The sequence below is a fragment of the Pinus tabuliformis genome, chromosome J (genome assembly GCF_031772625.1).
Source record: "Pinus tabuliformis cultivar Carrire ecotype Pingquan chromosome J, CPIR1, whole genome shotgun sequence".
Lineage (NCBI taxonomy): Eukaryota > Viridiplantae > Streptophyta > Pinopsida > Pinales > Pinaceae > Pinus > Pinus tabuliformis.
In genome coordinates this window covers 103828211-103837585 of record NC_142295.1, presented here as the reverse complement: position 1 = coordinate 103837585, position 9375 = coordinate 103828211, and the positions used below count along the sequence as shown (strand labels likewise).

The 9375-nt window shown below is 32.8% G+C and overlaps 1 pseudogene across 1 annotated transcript; it reads right to left on the bottom strand.

The window, feature by feature from the left end:
* Positions 1-5727: 5727 nt before the first annotated feature.
* On the bottom strand, positions 5728-7380 carry LOC149225729 (xyloglucan endotransglucosylase protein 2-like; annotated as a pseudogene). The gene is made up of 4 exons (XR_016246985.1): positions 6921-7380; positions 6717-6817; positions 6431-6624; positions 5728-6300 (listed from the first exon to the last, which is right to left on the bottom strand). The product of XR_016246985.1 is annotated as a xyloglucan endotransglucosylase protein 2-like (transcript).
* Positions 7381-9375: the final 1995 nt, after the last annotated feature.

Genomic DNA, 9375 nt, shown 5'->3' with positions numbered 1-9375 from the left:
AGCTCGTTCATTATTACCAGTGGGCATGTTATTCGACCTTTGGATTATCGACTATTTGGAGTACTGATTTTTCTTGGGCCATAATAATTCGTTATTTTTTTCTCTCTGGGAAAAAATATAATAACTCTTCCTTGGCTCTCGAGCCCATTATGGTATTGTGCCTTCTGAAACATGAATATAAGTCGTTTAATTCAAGGGTTGTTTGAACTTTGCCATGGATATATTACACATTTTTGTTTGCCCTCAGCTTTATTTTCTGGTTTTTAAATGACAACTGATAAAACCACTTTTATACGGACTTGAAAAATAGCGTCAATGGGCACAGGTGTAAAGTGGCTATAAAGTTACAAAGACTATGATTGATTGTTTTTCTAATGTGAAAAACACATGGATTAAAACCCAGTTAACTCGAATCCAAAACAATGGTCAGAATATCATCCAGGCAAAGTGGCTTGAAAGTCAGGAAAAAACAAATTATTACAAAAAATAAAGAATATTATTTATTCAAGTTGGCTCAACTCAACTGAAAAGAGAAATTAATGATAATCTAAAACCTATTGAACTTAGGTTTTTATTAATGTTAATGTTTAATATATTTTGGATTTAATTTATTCTAAACCCAAATCTCATCGGGCATAAATATCAAATTAGAAATAAATTTGAATTTAAATTTAAAATAAAAGTTGGAAAAAAATTTAAAATCTGAAATTAAAATAAATATCTATTAATTTTATTTAAATTTTTACATTTAAATTCATATTTATGAATAAAATTTTATTTACATTATTTTAATTATGAAAAATAATAGCTTAAATTTAATATGATTAGTTAGTAATTGCATCAAGATGACTTTTAAAGAATTATTTAAATAAAAAATACTATCATTTTACACGATAGGTAAGAAGGAAAGCCTACAGTGAAAATAGAACCCTAAACTTCCAATAAAACAAGATATAATATAACAATAGAACCCTAAACTTTCAATAAAACAAGATATAATATGACAAAAAAATATGAAAAGATATAATATAACAAAAAATATGAAAAGAAAAATCTGAATTCTTAATAATCTAACCAGCAATATATAACATCTCTCAACAAAACCAAAAAATATCTATAAATTCAGTGGAACTACATCATGTTAGAATTGACACTAATAGATGCTTATAGAAAATGGCATTCTAATAAGCTTCACATCAAATCCATGTCGAGCCCAATGTTGATTTCTACTTACACACTTTATCAAATAGGTAAATTGTCTCACCTTCTAATTTGTTTAACAACTCAATCTCAAGTGTTCAATCTATAATGTAGAATGCATAAAGGACCATAACTCATTATCTCAAGTGTTCAATCTATAATGCAGAATGCATAGAAGGACCATAACTCATTAATTTATGAATTCAATCCCCAAGGATCATTAAACATTTCAAAAGCACAAAAATCATGCACAAGAAATTCAAATGCAATCAAATTTGTATAACATTTAGCACCCTATTTGCAACTCATAATTGAAATAATTGAACATTGCTCTTTAGATCGCTATCAACACTATCTTGTTTACAAGTTTGTTTTTAGAGTTTTGCATCAACCTCTATTATTCTACAATGTTTGTATGCTTTATGAGTTTTTTAATCATGGAAAGAAGGAAGTTCATTCCTTGTATAAGGAGGACAAGAAGGCTAGTGATGGAGGGATTCCTAACAACAACATTTTGCTTCAAATTGGGAGCTAAATTGGTAAGATGTTGAAGAATACAATCATTCATATTTCAATGAGAATAATGATGCAAATATTGAAGATGTTGCTCCATCATCAATTATAGTGCAAGGTCAAGTTCAATAAAAAAGATCAATATTATAAGAGGTTGGATAAAAGAGGATGTAAAGAAGGTAATTAACAATGTTGAATATAGTGGATATTGGATGTAAGAAGTTATATAAAAATATGGAACTACAGTAACATCATTACATTATTGGTTAAATGGTCTTGCACAAACAAAAAAGAAAGGTCCTATTACACTACTAATTGAATGATAGGACAAAGAAATAGTTATTTCGTGTAAGGATACATTTGAAATGGTCTATGGATTGGATTTTATACAACTAAAATCTAGTGTCTCTCAAATATCTTAGTCAAGGTTGAATAATCTCTACTTTGTAAAAAAAATTATTTTTCGAGACTCGAAGCACTTCTCCGACTTTTGGTGTGATTTGATCCACATCTCAAAATCTCAGTACGATTATTTTTTGGTGTGATTTGATCTATATCTCATAATCTCAGTACGATCGTCTGATGTTTGTCCCCTTCTCATCCTATAAAAAGAGAGAAGTAAGGTTCATTGGGGTATTCAGAGTTGGAGAGTTTGAGAGTGAGAGTATTGTTGTTTGAAGTCTGTGATAATCTTCCTTGTTTGAATTCTAAGATAATGGCAACTAAGAAGCCTCAAGGGTTCAAAAATAAGAATGTTGGAAAATGATGATGCTGTAAAGGATGGTATTTATGACACACCATAATACACTATAATTCTCCAACCTTAGTGTAATGGTACCTTTGTGAGGGGACTAATATACAGAAATGTTTGAGAATAATGAAGCAATATGTTCACTGTGATCTGAATTAATCTATTCACACATCCCAAAATAAGGGAATCTGTTCTTACTATCAACAGACACACCAAAGAATGATGTGAATTAGTCTATGATCATAATTATTCCTATTCACACATCCAAAAATAAGGGAACTGCATACAATATTCACTTCCTTGAGTATCATTTATTTTAAAACTCATAGATGTATTTGGGTCCTATAATGAGCATTTCATCTATATAGAGTGGTGATTGCTAAATGTGTTTTTTGCAGAATAGTTGCCAGTATTAAAAGTGATGCAGTGTAAATGAACACAAATTATCTGCTTTTTTTAATTATATATGATTGAAAAACATGTTGAGTATTAAATATCAATCATATATAATCAAAAAAAGCAGATAATTTGTGTTCATTTACACTGCATCACTTTTAATACTGGCAACTATTCTGCAAAAAACACATTTAGCAATCACCACTCTATATAGATGAAATGCTCATTATAGGACCCAAATACATCTATGAGTTTTAAAATAAATGATACTCAAGGAAGTGAATATTGTATGCAGTTCCCTTATTTTTGGATGTGTGAATAGGAATAATTCTGATCATAGACTAATTCACATCATTCTTTGGTGTGTCTGTTGATAGTAAGAACAGATTCCCTTATTTTGGGATGTGTGAATAGATTAATTCAGATCACAGTGAACATATTGCTTCATTATTCTCAAACATTTCTGTATATTAGTCCCCTCACAAAGGTACCATTACACTAAGGTTGGAGAATTATAGTGTATTATGGTGTGTCATAAATACCATCCTTTACAGCATCATCATTTTCCAACATTCTTATTTTTGAACCCTTGAGGCTTCTTAGTTGCCATTATCTTAGAATTCAAACAAGGAAGATTATCACAGACTTCAAACAACAATACTCTCACTCTCAAACTCTCCAACTCTGAATACCCCAATGAACCTTACTTCTCTCTTTTTATAGGATGAGAAGGGGACAAACATCAGACGATCGTACTGAGATTATGAGATATAGATCAAATCACACCAAAAAATAATCGTACTGAGATTCTGAGATGTGGATCAAATCACACCAAAAGTCGGAGAAGTGCTTCGAGTCTCGAAAAATAAATTTTTTTACAAAGTAGAGATTATTCAACCTTAACTAAGATATTTGAGAGACACTAGATTTTAGTTGTATAAAATCCAATCCATAGACCATTTCAAATGTATCCTTACACGAAATAACTATTTCTTTGTCCTATCATTCAATTAGTAGTGTAATAGGACCTTTCTTTTTTGTTTGTGCAAGACCATTTAACCAATAATGTAATGATGTTACTGTAGTTCCATATTTTTATATAACTTCTTACATCCAATATCCACTATATTCAACATTGTTAATTACCTTCTTTACATCCTCTTTTATCCAACCTCTTATAATATTGATCTTTTTTATTGAACTTGACCTTGCACTATAATTGATGATGGAGCAACATCTTCAATATTTGCATCATTATTCTCATTGAAATATGAATGATTGTATTCTTCAACATCTTACCAATTTAGCTCCCAATTTGAAGCAAAATGTTGTTGTTAGGCATCCCTCCATCACTAGCCTTCTTGTCCTCCTTATACAAGGAATGAACTTCCTTCTTTCCATGATTAAAAAACTCATAAAGCATACAAACATTGTAGAATAATAGAGGTTGATGCAAAACTCTAAAAACAAACTTGTAAACAAGATAGTGTTGATAGCGATCTAAAGAGCAATGTTCAATTATTTCAATTATGAGTTGCAAATAGGGTGCTAAATGTTATACAAATTTGATTGCATTTGAATTTCTTGTGCATGATTTTTGTGCTTTTGAAATGTTTAATGATCCTTGGGGATTGAATTCATAAATTAATGAGTTATGGTCCTTCTATGCATTCTGCATTATAGATTGAACACTTGAGATAATGAGTTATGGTCCTTTATGCATTCTACATTATAGATTGAACAATTGAGATTGAGTTGTTAAACAAATTAGAAGGTGAGACAATTTACCTATTTGATAAAGTGTGTAAGTAGAAATCAACATTGGGCTCGACATGGATTTGATGTGAAGCTTATTAGAATGCCATTTGCTATAAGCATCTATTAGTGTCAATTCTAACATGATGTAGTTCCACTGAATTTATAGATATTTTTTGGTTTTGTTGAGAGATGTTATATATTGCTGGTTAGATTATTAAGAATTCAGATTTTTCTTTTCATATTTTTTGTTATATTATATCTTTTCATATTTTTTTGTCATATTATATGTTGTTTTATTGAAAGTTTAGGGTTCTATTGTTATATTATATCTTGTTTTATTGGAAGTTTAGGGTTCTATTTTCACTGTAGGCTTTCCTTCTTACCTATCGTGTAAAATGATAGTATTTTTTATTTAAATAATTCTTTAAAAGTCATCTTGATGCAATTACTAACTAATCATATTAAATTTAAGCTATTATTTTTCATAATTAAAATAATGTAAATAAAATTTTATTCATAAATATGAATTTAAATGTAAAAATTTAAATAAAATTAATAGATATTTATTTTAATTTCAGATTTTAAATTTTTTTCCAACTTTTATTTTAAATTTAAATTCAAATTTATTTCTAATTTGATATTTATGCCCGATGAGATTTGGGTTTAGAATAAATTAAATCCAAAATATATTAAACATTAACATTAATAAAAACCTAAGTTCAATAGGTTTTAGATTATCATTAATTTCTCTTTTCAGTTGAGTTGAGCCAACTTGAATAAATAATATTCTTTATTTTTTGTAATAATTTGTTTTTTCCTGACTTTCAAGCCACTTTGCCTGGATGATATTCTGACCATTGTTTTGGATTCGAGTTAACTGGGTTTTAATCCATGTGTTTTTCACATTAGAAAAACAGTCAATCATAGTCTTTGTAACTTTATAGCCACTTTACACTTGTGCCCATTGACGCTATTTTTCAAGTCCGTATAAAAGTGGTTTTATCAGTTGTCATTTAAAAACCAGAAAATAAAGCTGAGGGCAAACAAAAATGTGTAATATATCCATGGCAAAGTTCAAACAACCCTTGAATTAAACGACTTATATTCATGTTTCAGAAGGCACAATACCATAATGGGCTCGAGAGCCAAGGAAGAGTTATTATATTTTTTCCCAGAGAGAAAAAAATAACGAATTATTATGGCCCAAGAAAAATCAGTACTCCAAATAGTCGATAATCCGAAGGTCGAATAACATGCCCACTGGTAATAATGAACGAGCTCTATTCGTTATCGCGGTCGCGAACACATTCTGGAGGCATTTTCGCGTTTCTGGAAATATCGGTGCAGTAATTGTAGATGGTGTAGTGCTTCCTCACCCATTTCAAGTACCGCCATTGCCGTCCGTCCAGGTCTCTGAACTCTTCCTGATCCCACCACCGCCGCCCTTGCGTAGCGCAGGCCGATTGCGGAGCAGAAGCCTCGCAGGCATCCACGTGGAATTGCTCGTAGGAGGCGAGGAAGGGCGCCTTGCTCCAATCGGTTTTCTCCAGACCCCTCGGGTGGCCCAGTCATCTGCATTCCACAGGCTCGAATACAGCTTCATCGGTTGGTTGAATGGGTACCTCACCCCCAGGTCCTTGCAGTTCTTGAACACTCGGATTGGTACCGAGTCAACAAAAAACCTGCACAAAAACCCATCACACCAATCAATATTAACAAGAACCAGGTGCATTTTAAAATTTAATACATTTGCTTTTGCCTCTGTGAAATAAGAAATAGCGAGAATGTCCCGGGTTCGAGTATGGGGCTTACATGATCTGGTACATGTTCCAGAGCACTGCGTAGGAATGGTAATCTTTGGTGGGATCGAACCAGAGATATATGAGGTGCTCTCTCTCACCCTTGCCTCCAGTGAATACATTGGTCTGAAGAATGTATGGTTGCCCGGACCTGTTGCCCAAGAATTCGAAGTCTATTTCATCGTGCTCTGCAGTCTGAGAAGAAAGCTGTTCGCCCCAAAATAAACAAACACACACAAAGTAATTAAATAACAACACATTTAAAAGAAAACCATAATGCTTATTATGAATCTACTCACGTAGTAGGCCGTGACAGTGCCAGCTGAATCACCAGGGACCAGCTTGATTTGCATGCTGAAGTGCCCAAATAGATATGTTCCCTTGGATTCGAACCCCGCACCTGCCAACCCCATATTTCATCTGAATTTGTTATACCCATCTACTGATAAAAAACAAAACGATCCCCAAATATGCAGAAAGAAATGGAATGGATAATAACTTACCATACTGTTTGTTGAGGAGAAGTTCGACCTTTCGACCACCATGGAATTCTTTGATGTGGTCTGCGCCCCAACTTGCGACATAATTGTTGCCAAAGGGCACACTCACTGGCGTCCTGGGCGTAGCAGCCATTGCAGCAGAATGGAGTAGGAGAATGAGAAACAGACCCAGAAGCTTCGCAGTCTTCATCGCTTCCCACGACATGGATGGTACCAAAGAATGAGGGGTGCGCGCAGAGCATCAGAGCTTGAATGGGCGCGGGTGAGTTCGCAGAGGCGGAAGCGCAGAGCATCAGAGCTTGAATGGGCGCGGGTGGAAATTTCGAATGGAGGGAATTACTCCCCGCATGAATTCTCCGAATTCCAGCTCATTACTCGCCGCAGGAATTACTCCCCGATCGGTCAGGGATGTCAGGCGATCGGTCAGGGATGTCAGGGAATGTCAGGGCGGTCAGGGAGGGTGGCGGAGAAAGGTGGTGGCGGAGCGGGGAGATGGTGGTGGAGGGTGGAGAGTTTACCGATCGCCGGAGCCGGACGATTTTCCGGGCGGTGCCGGAAAAGGGGCCATTCTACAGCCTCCATAGACTACTCCATTAGTTTGCCTTTATAAACAAAAATAATATATTATAAAGAGGAAAGTAATTAATAAGTTTGGAAAATTATTATAATAATAAAAAAAAGGGTGCTTCTTCAAATATAAAGTGGAAAGGTTCCATTTGAAATAAAAAAGGGTTTTATATCTAAAAAAAACAAACAAACAAACAAATGAAAAAGAAAACGGAATAACAAAATATATATATACATATATATATATTGAAGAAAAAAAAATTATTGAAAAAAAAAAAAATATATATATATATATATATGAAACCAAAAATAAATATATATATATATATAGAGAGAGATAGATAGAAAAATAAAAAGAGCTATATATATATATATATATATATATATATATATATATATATATATATATATATATATATATATATATATATATATATATATATATATATATATATATATAAAATAAAAAGAGAAATTATATAGAAAGAGAGTTAACAAAAGAAAAAAATTATTAAAGAAAAAAAAAAGAGTAGTAAATAAAAAAATAAAAAAAATAAAAAAAGTGATTTAACAAAAATAAGTAAATTAATATTTAAGAAGTAAAATGGAGGCTAGTAATGAAAGGTTTCCTAGGACTTTTAGTAAAAGAGTTGATACATTATTTAAAGTCAAAGGATCACTCGTAGGAAGAGATATCATAATCTCTATCAGTCTCACTGAAGAAAATAATTATGTTAGTCATAAATGCACTAACCAACTGGTGATTCCTGAATCAAATTGTTTTGGCATATGTGATAAACAATACGACATAAGCAATCTACACCTAAGTATTGTAGATTACACTTTTACCTTGCAATTCACCTGAAAACTTTATTTCTTTCTGATAGTGATATTGTTTTGGGCTTACCCTGGATGGAAACTCTAGGTTCCTTTATTCTAAATACAAAGAAGAAGTTTTTAACATTTTCTTACAAGAAGAAGAAAATAACGCTCCAAGATTTTACACTAAAACCAAATTCAATAACACAAAAAGATATCTCAGATATTTCAGAAGTAATGTCTCAAGAAGGTAAAAAGGTATTACAAAATATGCAAAAAGAAATTGACAAAATCAATGTTGACAAAAATGAAGAAGTTTCTCGATTTAAAAACCATAGCGAAAAATTAATATCACAAATTAAGAAACTCAAGAAGGATAAGAAGTCATTAGAAAACAAGGTACAACAACTTATCGATAAAGAAGCATCAAAGTAGGAATTCAAGTTGATGACAAAACAACAAATACCAATTCAGTGAATGTCACAACTCAAAATGCTTATTTTTCCAGAACGCGAGCATGAGGATGTAGATCTTGCCACAATAAATCATATGCCCACATTGCAGGAATTGAGAGCATGCGGACTGTTTAAGTTCTGGGCCATACCGCGCATGAGGGCCCAAGTAGACCTCTTGCAATGGCTGGTAAACAGATGGAACACATAGGACTAGTGCTTCATGATTGGTGGCCACCGACTCAAAATCGAGCTGGAAGATATATACTTTTTGACTGGTTTGTCCAAGAGGGGCAAACAATTATCTCTTTTCGGGACTAGGCCAGGTGGCCAGTCTATCGCTAGTCTCCGATTGGAGTTTTTCGATGATCAAACAAAGGAGAAACAGATTGATATTAAAACTATCAACCATCCTGAGCTTAAGGTTATTGCATTCACTGTTACTAGGCTATGCAGGAGTGCAGCATTGCATGTGGCTACTAGATCCCAGATGAAAATGACTGTAGACTGTTTTCAAGGCACCATATTCAACTAGTGTGAGGCTGTGTTGGCAAATGTGAAAGGCCAACTAACCAGAGCAAAGAATGGACAGCTGAGAAAATTTGGATATAGATTTATCG